This window comes from Myodes glareolus, chromosome 10 (assembly GCF_982192425.1).
Source record: "Myodes glareolus chromosome 10, mMyoGla1.1, whole genome shotgun sequence".
NCBI classification, from domain to species: domain Eukaryota; kingdom Metazoa; phylum Chordata; class Mammalia; order Rodentia; family Cricetidae; genus Myodes; species Myodes glareolus.
In genome coordinates, this window is record NC_142035.1 from 83,158,488 (window position 1) to 83,171,774 (window position 13,287).

Sequence of the window (13,287 nt, forward strand, 5' to 3'; positions counted from 1 at the left end):
GCACTCTATTAAAATATGTTCAAGTTATGGTGCTAAAGAAATCTAATGTCAGTTCCAAGCAAATATTTGCAAATTTAGAGCATCTATTTGTATTGCATCTCAGCCCAAGAATAGTTTTTTTGTTAAAAAAATAGAATATGTGCATATTCTACACTTTGAAAGGTAAGTAATGTTGGTGTACTAGATTTATGTGTGTAAAATTTAGGGTTTATTAACCCATTTCTGAAAGCTTCACACAAGATATTCTCTCCAACCTTCTTTGTTTAATAGCAGCAAGAGCCTAATAATATTGGAATCCATCATACAAATCCACACCTTATTGAAATTAGGAGAAGACTGATGCAAATGCAGAAAAGGATCTGATTAACAATCAAGTCTGTGTCTTGTTTATGAATCAACAATTAGGTACAGCAGATACAAATCATGACCATTGAACTTACAATTCACTCTGCAGTTTTTGAATATTGTGCAAAGTTGTTCGCTACACAGTGAAGGCAATAAGGAGATTCAGGGGCTTTTTTAGGATTTGCATAAGTTCAATAAGGGTCATAGACATTAACACAAATATAAGAAATATAAGCTTTATGTATGCAGATGATCAGAAAGAGTAGAATTTCAAAAATAAAAAAACAGTTTATAAAGTTTACAAGATTTTTGGGGAAATTCTGCTGTGTCAAGTTTGTTTTCAAAATATAAGTCCATCAAAATTCCAGTGGCAATAGTCTAAAGTTTTGGCTCATAAGTTAAGATAGTGGTGTGCTTTTCTAGGGGACTAGAGTTCACTCCTAGCATCCTGATATATGACTCATAACCTCCTGAAACTGCAGTTCTGAGGCACTTAATGTCTCTTTCTCCATGACACCTCATGCACATGTGCAAAGTAACAGATAAAAATTCAAAGTAAAAGGTAAATTTATAAACATTTCAATGATGTTCATCACAATACAAGAAGCAACCTCCAAAAATTCATAGTAAATCACAGAAGACTCCAGACAGTCATAATAGTCCTAAGCAGAAAGAATAATGCTAAAAAATAAATAAATAAAAATCACAGTGCATGATATCAAATTTCCTACAGAACTATAGAAACACAAACAACATGGACCTGAAACAAAATATGTATAAAAACAGTAAAAATAAAAGAGAATGCCAGAAATAAAACCATGCAGCTATCAAATTTTCTATGAAGAAGCTAAATTTATATTTGAAGAAAACAAATACTGATGAAACTGCTTTTCTTCTTGGAGAAGAAAGAAACTCCATTCCTAACTGCCATCCTGTATAAAAGTCAATACAGAATGTATCATAGATTTTGTTTAAGATGCAAAGTTTGAATCTTCTAAAGGAAAGCACAAAGATAGCACTATAATATCAACACAAGTAATGGATATTTGAATTCAAGTTATAATAAGGAAATAATTCATTCAGGAAGCACTAAGAAATAACAAATGGGGCTGCATAAAATTAAGTATCTTCTGCTCTTTAAAGGGAACAACTGGCAGAGAGAAAACCTAGCCTACAGAATAGGAAAAAAATGTACAAGCTAGTTACTTGACAAGAGTCAGTACCCAGAATATGTAAGAAATATATTGTATATCTAAATAGCAGGCAAATCAACAAACAGATGACAGTTCACAAAAGAATCCCAACACGCAATGAGTACATGAAAAAATGTACACCTTGATGAAATACAAATCAAAACTACTTCAATAGTTAAATCTCACCACAATGAGAGTGACTTTCATAAAGAAATAAAAAAAATATATTGGTGAGTATACTGTGAAACAGAATCTTTATACGCTCTTGAAGGTAGTAGGAATTACTACAGCCAGTTAGAAAATCAGTATCCAAGTTCCTCATAAACATGAGCCTATTTATGATCGAGATGTACAATTCCTGGAACTCTAAACAAGGAATCCCAATCATCACACAATAAAGATGCCAGTGTATTAAAGTCACTACAACACTATTCAGAACAATCTTGTTATCAAATCTGACATGATACCCATCGAAGGATGGGCGAATAAAGAAAGTGTAACATTTTTATATTCATGGAGTTTTATTTATAATATTTTTGTATAAAAATGAGATCACTGTGTTAAGTAATATAAAATAGCCCTATGTGATAGTTTGAAAGAAATTAGTACCCAAAAGGTATAGCACTATTAAGAGATCTTCAGACAGTCTTTATTTATTAAAATACAATTGAAATGTCACTACATTTCCCATTTTTATCTAAAATGAAAAGAAGGCTATAATTAATACAAGAAAACTATAATATGTACAATGACCATATACAATATATACAAGCAATAAATACATCAGCAATGTCTAAAAAAAGAGGTGTGGCTTTGTTGGAGTGGGTGTGGTCTTATTACAGGAAGTGTGTCAGTGTGGAGGCAGGCTTTTAGGTTGACTATCTTCTCAAGTGACACCCAGTAAGTCAGTTCACTTTCCTATTGTCTACAAGCTACCATATAGGACAACCGGTTACCTCTCTAGCACCACGTCTGCCCTCATGCTACCATGTCACACCAAGATGACAATAGAACAAACCTTTGAAAATGTAAGCCACCCCTACTTATGGCTTTTCCTTTATAAGATTTCCCATGGTCATAGTGTCTCTTTACAACAACAGAGTAACTAAAACACCAAATAAATACAACTATTAATCCTATTCTCTCATATGAAGAATATAGATTTTAAAAAAAAAGAAGCAGGTGGTGCTCTTAACCGCTGAGCCATCTCCAAGTAATTTTTATGCATGTATGATGACATCGCAATTAATCCATTATATTTTACAGCACAATAAGTACAGCACAGTAAAAGATATGAAAGTAGAAAAGAGAACGTTAATAGAAAAGGGGTTTGGGGTAGGAGGTAAGGGTGGTGACTGATAGGGCAGTGAATATTGTGGAATATGTTAGATTCCTTTATGAAAGAATCACAGTACAGCCTATTGTTTTGTAAAATTAATATATGATAATAAAATCATTTTTAATTACCTGCATTTAAAATTGTTTTCAGATGACAACGGATTCGTTATTAAACTGGTCCTGTATGTCTAATACCGCAAATTCTTGACTTCTAATTGCAAATATTAATGGAACAAATGTTTCTATCCATCCATGGTCCAAAAAACAGGAACATCTCATAATTTATATCTAGTATGTTAGCATAACTAAAACAGAGTCTATAATAAACAAAGCATTGAGTCCATCTGTGCACATATGTGATTAAGGCAGGGTCAGTATTAAGTAATTAATTGTCTCTTGGCCCCCAGTGTATTTTCAGCTTTGCTGTGTTGGTCTGTGTAGAAATATTCTTTCTCTTTTTCAAAGAGGTTAATTCAGACCATGAAACAAAAGCTGCTGAAAGGCAATAGACATTTATGAAGGCTGCATTACAGTAGAAATTTTGATATCATTGTACATTACATTCATATTAATAGCAAATTACCTTAGCATGAATAATAGCAGTTCACAATGAACACCAAAGGAATTAAGCATGATTAGCATTGTCTTCAAAAGCACTGCCTGCCTCTCAAGAGCTGAATTCTGAAATATGAAGTCTCTAGGCCTAGTACATCCTTAGACATCCCTGAGCTGCCAGATCACTTTTAGCCCTATCATTAAAAGCTCCAGTCTGCTAAGCCATGCAAATTCCTATGCTCCTGAGAGCATAGTAATAGGAGCTATACATTGAGCAAGTTCTGCTGATTCAACTCCCATTTCCCTTAATACAAGCTTGGGTAATGTCCATTCAGTGAAGATGTCTTTCAAAAAGAAAAGAAGAGGCTGTTTGGAAACATTATCTTTCTAACAAAAAAGTCACAAGCTCCCTGAAAGTGAAGATTTTAGTAACATAATACTTTAATTTACAATAGTTATGAAACAGTTATTCCTAAGATAGACTTAATTACATGAAATAAGCAGTTTGGAAAAACTAAGTTATATCTTGAAACTTTGGTTTTCATAAAAGAAAGGAGTTTTAAGTAACTCTATACCGCCAAATTGCCTGTTGGTGGTTCCACAACTCTTTCTTGATGACATAACTTTAAAGTCAAACAATGATACAACTTGGCATTGAATGATCTGGGCAGAGATAATTTTGTGACTATGTTTTTGTCACAAAAAAAACTATATGTTTTTGATACACAAAAACAAATTATTTCAAAGTTTGTTGAATAAGTTGTAAAGCCCTGTCAATAGTCTATCTATCCCAAGGGCCATAGGTAACTATGTTAAATATTTTCACGTTGTGATAAACTAAAATGACTTACAGGATTGCTTTACTGTCAAAATATACTAATGGTTTTTAAGGGTGGTGATGATGGTGATAATGTAGACAATAGGCAAGATGATGAGGGTGTGTGGGGTGAGGAGGGACACATTTGAGTAAAACAAGTTACACTAAAGATTGTATGATTTGAGCCTTAATACATTCGATTAATGAGGCTTCATTCCCCAGAAAGAAACATACATAGCAGATCTTATTTCTTTTTCTGCCTGGGTGAAAGAAGTAGTTAGTCTGTCTGTCCAGAAATGTATAAAGGTATATTCTGCTTTCTCCGTCTGAGAGTTGAAGAGCAGGACAAGGAAAGATTATATGGAGAAAGAGGAAGTCGTTAACTAGGACCAGAAGGAGGGGGAAGAGGAAGATGAGGAAGAGAAGAGAAAGGAGTTTCCTTTGTTACAATTTTAATTCTTTTATGACTATAAGGTCTTTCTTACCTACCCCTATCTTGCTTTGTTGTAACCTAGTTGTAACAGATTAAATGGAGGTCTACAAAAATGGTCTTTGGGGGTCATTGTTAACTTTTACAGTGCTAAGAGAAGGAGCAAGACAAAACACAGTGGACAGTGGGTACATAACTAAATAATATTATTTTTCAAACCCATAATACAAAATCATAATCACTGCGATATTAAATTGGCATTATTTTTCCATTAGTAGTTGTATTGTGGAATGAGGGCAAATTAAAAATTTTTTATAAGAAATAGTAGTGTCTACATTAACTTTAAAGTTAAAAACACCAAAGTGTGTTAGAACCACTACAATTAAATAAGGTTTGTGACCTCCTTGGTGGATGGATATAAACGCCACATACAAGGATTCCAAATTATTCAAATGTCTTGTTCACCTTCAAGATAACCATTAGAAGTCTCTAACTCCTCATTTTTTGTTTCATTTCATTTATAAACATTTTACTAATTTATCAACCTACTACCCTCTAGATGACTTAGTGATATCCCTTACTTCTAAATAGACTGCTGTAGAGTAAAAGAACAAGTGTTCTTGTTTGACCTGTGTATTCTGTCATACTCACTGAGGAACAAATCTACTTTTAAGTGAAATTTTCAATGACAGTGTTGTACTTGACATTACTAATAGATAAGGTTGGCATTTATCTTTTAAACAACAGATCTACTCACTCTAATTCTCCCATTTTTTTCTTTTTAAAACTTTTTTTTGGGGGGTCAATAATTCATTTTTCCTTGCCTCTTGTTATCTAAAATCTTAAAAGTTAGTAGCAGATTGATGATAGCTTCAAAGTCAAGTCTGCTCTCATCACTTCCTCTTTCTCTTTTCCAGTGAAGGAAGAATGTTTCTGTAGAGAAGCAGAGTGGAGCAGGGGGAAGAAGTGATTCCCTAAAGAGACGGTTTAGTAATCAAGTGTTTCCTGGTTTATATCTCTGAATACATATAGCATGTATGAAAAACAATTTATTCTTTAACTGTTGTGTGCACCACTGTATACTGTAATAGTCAGAGTGTGTTAGATTGTCGTGTCACAAAGACATACAATCTAATAGCCCCTGTGACTATTTTTCACATAAAAATCCAGCAACTGTTGAAATGAATGAGGGTAAGAGCAAAAGGTTAGAAATTCAGAAACCCCAGCACCCTCCGCAGTTCAGGAAACTATCATTGTTACTCTGTTTTTCTCTGCATTTGGCATCTAAGTTGTCTATGGCAATCATCACTACGAATGTAGACCCAGGCTACATGCCTGAAAGGGGCATCTTTAGCTTCCTGTCACAAAAAAGTCAGTTACAGAGTCACATCTCATGCATATATTGAGAATTTTAAATAATGCAATATAATTGTTCAATTTCTTTCCAAAGAAAGTCATTAGTGAAAAGGAGGATTTATGTTTTATAGAAAATTGTCAAGTGGCAAAACATTGAATATTTCTTCATTATAATAAAGTCATGCAACAACTAGGTATAGGAAAAATTATGGAAGTTGTACCCGGCCTCATTTTATCACTTCTGTTTTACTTTCTCCCTCTTCTCTCTCACTTCCCATTTTATCTCTATGTGCATAACACACACATACAGACATCTATTAAAAGATAAATTTTCCTAAGATCATAAAAAATACTGTATTTTTCTGTTAATTTGTTAAAATTTATTGATCTATTGACTGTTCTTTAACAATTTTATATTATTGTATAAATAATTATTGTATAAATAATATTATTGTATAAATGTATTCTGAATTGCATCATTTTCATCCCCCTTTCTCATTCTCCTCTGTCTCTCCAGATAAAACTCAGCTTGCTAATAATACCTAACCTATATTTATGTCCTTTTTTAAAAAAAATTACTAAATTTTGGTTGCTAGTATGAACATGAGCTACAACAATGACCTCCCTGACAAGATATATCAACAGGTATAATAATAGCTTGAATAGTAATTATGAGATTAACTATTACATTCATATTGGATTTGAGGTTCACTTCATAGGAATGAACTAAAGTGTGGTACTCTAAGTCTGGTAAAGAGTGCAAGGCTGAGGTTCTACTTAGGAAGTGGTCTCCTGTGTGTATGTCTTGTAGACTACCTCCTACTTTCTCTTCTATCAGGTTCAAAGTGGTCAGATTAATGTTGAGGTCTTTAATCCATTTGGACTTGATTTTTGTGCATAGTGATAGATATGGATCTACTTTCATTCTTCTACAGGTTGACATCCAGTTATGCCAGCACCATTTGTTAAAGATGTTTTCCTTCTTCCATTGTATACCTTTAGCTCCCTTGTCGAAAATCAAGTGTTCATAGGTTTGTGGGTTAATATCTGGGTCTTCTATTCAATTCCATAGGTCGACTTCTCTGTTCTTATGCCAGTACCAAGCTGTTTTCAATACTATAGCTGTGTAATAGAGTTTGAAGTCAGGGATGGTTATACCTCCAGAAGTTCCTTTATTATATAAGATTGTTTTGGCTATCCTGGGTTTTTTGTTTTTCCATATAAAATTGATTATTATTCTCTCACGGTCTGTGAAGAAGTTTGATGGGATTTTGATGGGGATTGCATTGAATCTATAGATTGCTTTTGGTAGAATTGCCATTTTTACTATGTTGATCCTTCCAATCCAAGAGCAGGGGAGATCTTTCCATTTTCTAGCATCCTCCTCAATTTCTTTCTTCAAAGATTTAAAGTTCTTGTCAAATAGGTCTTTCACTTCCTTGGTCAGAGTTATCCCAAGATATTTTATGCTATTTGTGGCTATCGTGAAACACCTTTCTCGATATGTGATTATCGTGAAAATCAACGAAGTTTCTCGGATTTCGCTCCCTGCTTCTTTATCCTTTGTGTTTAGGAGGGCAACTGATTTTTTTGGAGATGATCTTGTACCCTGCCACATTACTAAAGGTGTTTATCAGCTGTAGGAGTTCTTTGGTAGAGTTTTTGGGGTCGCTCATGTATACTATCATATCGTCTGCAGCAATAAGAGAATCAATGAATAAATGGGACCTCCTGAAACTGACAAGCTTCTATAAAGCAAAGGATACCTTCAGTAAGACAAAAAGGCTACCTTCTGACTGGGAGAAGATCTTCACCAACCCCTTATCAGACAAAGGCCTGATCTCCAAAATATACAAAGAACTCAAGAAACTAGACACTAAAACCCTAATTAACCCAATTAAAAAATGGGGTGCTGATCTGAACAGAGAATTCTCATCAAAAGAACTTCGAATGGCCAAAATACACTTAAGGTCATGCTCAACATCCTTAGCGATCAGGGAAATGCAAATCAAAACAACTATGAGATACCATTTTACACCGGTCAGATTAGCTAAAGTCAAAAACACCAATGATAGCCTATGCTGGAGAGGATGTGGAATGAGGGGAACACTCATCCATTGTTGGTGGGAATGCAAACTTGTGCAGCCACTGTGGAAATCAGTGTGGCGGTTTCTCAGGAAACTGGGAGTCAATTTCCCTCAAGACCCAGCAATTCTACTATTGGGAATATACCCAAGAGATGCTCTATCATACCACAAAAGCATTTGTTCAACTATGTTCATAACAGCACTATTTGTAATAGCCAGAACCTGGAAACAACCTAGGTGCCCCTCAGTAGAAGAATGGTTAAAAACGGTGTGGAACATATACACACATTAGAGTTTTACTCAGCGGTAAAAAACAATGACATCTTGAATTTTGCATGCAAATCGATGGACATAGAAAACGCTTTACTGAGTGAGGTAAGCCAGACCCAAAAAGAGGAATATTGTATGTATTCACTCATAAGTGGATTCTAGCAGTAATTAAAGGTCTTTGAGCCTATTATTCGTGATCCTAGAGAAGCTAAATAAGAAGGTGAACCTGAAGAAAATCATGTAGTTATCCTCCTGGAGTTTGGAAGTAGACAAGAGTGCCAGGCAACCTCGGGTGCATGGGGGTGGTGGGGGGATTGTTGGAAGGGGAGAGGGTTCGAGAGAAGGGAGTAGGGGAGGGATGGGGAAAGCTCGGGGGATTGGGATGGGGGGGGAGGGAGGAATGATGGATATGGGAGCAGGGAAGTATATATCTCAACTAAGGGAGTCATTTTAGGGTTTACAAGAGACTTGATTCTAGACGGGATCCCAGGTCCAAGGAGAGATCCCCAGATTGTTCTCTGGACAGAGGAGAGGGTGCCTGAACCGGCCTTGGCCCATAACCATACTGATGAATATTTTGCATATCACCATAGAACCTTCATCTGGCGATGAATGTAGATAGAGACAGAGACCCACATTGGAACACTGGACTTAACTCCCTAGGTCCAAACGAGAAGCAGAAGGAAAGAGAACGTGAGCAAAGAAGGCAAGATCAGAAGGAACCCTCACCCGTTGATGGATGGAGATTGAGACAGAGACCCACATTGGAGCACTGGACTGAGCCTCCAAGGTCTAAATGAGGAGTAGAAGGACGAAGAAAATGAAAAAGGAAATAAGGACTGCGAGGGATGCTATCACCCACTGTTACAAGGGGACTGGTCTAATGAGAGTTCACCAAGGCCAGTTGGACTGGGTGATCCAACCAGATCCTCTGAATGTGGCCAGATTCTTTGAATGTGGTTGGCACGGGGTCTTTCTGAAAAGCCATTGACAATGACACTGGGACTTGTTTCCTCTGCATATACTGAATTTTTGGGATCCAGTCTCTTTGGATGCTCACCTTCCTGGACCTGGAGGGAGGGGGGAGGAACTTGAACATCCCACAGGGCAGGAAAACCTGACTGCTCTTAGGGATGGAGAGGGAGGAGGAGAGGGAGTGGGGAGACAGGGAGGGTGTTGGGAGGAGGGGCGGAAATGGAAACTTTTATAAATTAATAAACTTTTATAAATTAAAAAAAGAGTGCAAGGCTGAAGAATTCAGAGGTCTTAGGAGGGAACCTAATACTGTGTGAATACTAAGTGAACATGGTGTCACACTTTCTTCTACATACATGCTTACACCCACAGATTGTTGTGGTTCTTAGCCTTCTTCTTCTGTAGTGGGTGACAGTTAATAGAGATATTCACAATTCATCAGAATGTGGATAATATATGGTTATGGAGTTCTTGGCCCTAAATGGAACATAAACTATACACAAAATACATCCTAAAGCTCAAAGAACACCCAGAATATTGAGATGAAAGAATGTAAGATTCAGAGGTTGGTGAAACATACTACTGGAAAGCAGTTTCTTCTAGTATGAGATGGCCATTCCACCGTTTTCAAGTATAGGGGTCATTGCTAATGGACTCCTCTTTAAATCTTTGGCAGAAGATAAATATGCAAGAACTAGATCTTTTAAAAAACAATTAAAGCTACTGTAATTTCTGCCTTCTGTCATCCTATATAACCACACTTTCCACACTGTATCATGATAGGCAACGATTCACATGACATCACTGAGCATTAAGTTTAAGAAGATGCACAGTAGCACAGTATTTTTTATTTCACCTAAAATAGATTTCAGAAATGAATAACTGTAAATAACCAGGAGATAAATTTTATTTACTACTTTTGTTTGAAATAAAATTTGCTCACTTGAGATTTGAATAGTGTCTGTGTTTGACAACCAGCTCTAATAATCCTGAAAATTATTAATCAGTTATAAAATACAAATATAGATTGACCCCAAAACAACTTATCTTTATTTATCCTCTTAATTTCTAGTTTACCCCCTCATTCCCAAATCTCTTCCTGTAAATATACTTTCTCAAGATATTATTCTCTAATATCCAGATAAATTGAATAATTTCTATTCTATAGATAGAAATTTTCTCCAAATTATGAATTTTTGTATTTTATATTATGAATTTATTACTCATACAACCCAAATTATCACTCTAAAATTTCAGAGCTAATTGTAGATATTGAATAACATTTTAAATATGCATATGCATCCTGGGAATGATAATATCCAGGTATAATCCTAATATTTACCTTAAACATCTCTCCTGCACCAAGAAAATAAAGGTCAGCTGTGGTTCTTCAAAATAACCACTACGTTTTTCCTCAGCAGAAGGCAACATGGCCAGAGAAAGATGTCACATAATTTTTGAAATTAAAAAAGGAGGTAGTAGTGCTGGTCTTTGCCTCAGTGTTAAAACACTCATTTACTAAATTGTAAATCCAGGGTTGGATGTGATGAAATGAAGGTGTGGAGTACTAAAACATGAGTGAGATATTATTTCAATATTTACACAAAATTGAATCATAGCACAATTCAAGAAATTAAAACAGAAACCAGTATGAAACTGAACTCTGAAAGAACACATTCCAAGATGAAGGCTTAGTTTATTGTGTAGAGTGTGTTTAAATAAGATCATCTTTCATCTATGATGAAGATAAAGGTTAAATGATGTTCCTTAGATTTGCACATAATCTTTTAAGGAAACAAACATAAGTGCATCCAAAAAATTGTCATTATCTCTCCAGAGACTCATTTGCCAACAATTTCTATTGAGATAACTTACACATGAAAGTGGAATTTAAGTTTATTGAGCCAATGCTTGCTGGAAACATCATAGACGCTAAGGGGAAACCTTACTACTATTGCTTAGCCAAACTTATACAATCCAAATTGTCCTATAGGCATAAGTACTCAGACTTAATTAATCAGATGAGCCTGTCTTTGCAGTAATGCAGAGAATCATGACAGTTAAGTGTCAAGAAAACAAGACATCTTGGGATTTCACCCTACATAAGACTTTTGGGTATATACCTAATGGATGCACAACCGGAAGAACATGTGCTCAACTATGTTTATAGTAGCAGTATTTATCTTATCTAGATAATGCTCCTCGAACATAGAATGGATAAGGAAATTGTAGTACATTTGCACAACAGAGTACTACACAGTGGAAAAAAAATAATAAAACTTGAAATTTGTGGGCAAATGAAAGGATCTAGAAAACATCAGTGAGGTAAATCAGACCCACAAAGACAAATATCATATGTACTCACTCATAAGTGACTTTTAGACATAAAGCAAAAAGAAAGCAGTCTATCTACAGTTCACAATCCCAGAGAACCTAGAAAACAAAGAGGACCCTAAGAGAGACATATGTGGATCTAATCTACATGGGAAGTAGAAAACAACAAGATCTCCTGAGTAAATTTGCATCATGGGAATCATAGGAGAGGGTAGAAAGGGAGAAGAGAGGAAGGGGAGCAGAGAAATATATATAGCTCAGTAAAAACAATTTTACAAAAGACTTGCTCCACTTTCTTCAAGTCTTAAAACACATGGTGGAGTTTTAAGGTAGAGAAAGGAGTTATGACATGAAGTCTTCTAGGATTCTTTCAAACAATTCAAATGAACTGATAGTACCTGTGTCAGCCCTGTACAAGTCTGGCCCTGTCAATAGTCAAGTATCATAAGGCTTTACCCTATCTTGCTAAACTATACTTTCTACTAATAGATTTTGGGAGAAAGGGAGTAATTATCTTTAATTGTGTAACCATTGATGATACCACTTGTCTCCTATTGATACTTCCAAACAAATGTCACAGAGATGATCCTGAGTAATTACAGAGGCTCATAAAATAAAATAAAAAGGCATGATTAAAAAAGAGATTCATGATACAGGTGGGTGATGTGGTGGAAAGGAAACAGATGAATGTAGAGCAAAAAATATCCAGAATGTATTATACATGTATATGAAATTTCCAAATTCCTAATTTAATTAATTAAAATGTTAACACTGTTACATGCATATTGCATAATGATATTTGAAGATGAGTAGAAACTATCATTAAAGATGGTCCAGATAGATGCGGGATAAACACCACTAATAATCAAAGAACAGGATCAATGCATGTTATAATCAACCTATCTAATACACCCATCTCTATCTCTTAATTGTTGATAGTTGATCTCATTATTCTAGAAAATTCTAATGTGATTTCTTTAGTTAAAGTCAAAGATTTAATTTTCTCTGATTAGAAAACATATTTGAATGTTTAAGAAATTAACAGACTATTTTTATTTGTTAAGATCTCAAATTGCCAATAGTTGAACTTTCATTACTGTTATTTTCGTGGGACATTACCTCCTACTTCAAGCTGTTTTTTTTTAAGAAGAAAAATACATGAAATAACTAAAGGAACTACAGCAATATTAACTTTCTGTGAAATAAATTCTATTTTTTACATTATTATCTTTAATTATTTATGTGTGTAGATTTTCAGAAAAACTTTTGTGTGAACAAGTTTTTAAATCTAAAGGTGAAGAGTCATTATATAAAATTTTCAACTTCTAATATGACATAGCTTTCCAACTCACAGAACTCAAACACATCATGTGTGAATTGCACAGAGGAAACCGAGTACGGATAAGTGGTTACTCTTTCATTTTTTAGGCCTTCATGGATTAATCATGGTGATTCTCTGCAGTGATTCAGGTGTTACATGAAAAGCAATACCAAAAGAGAGATATAAAGGTCTGTCAACTGGAAACTGAAGACACAGTGCACCTTAAGGCAAAAAAATAAAAAAATGTGCAAAGCATTAAAAATAAC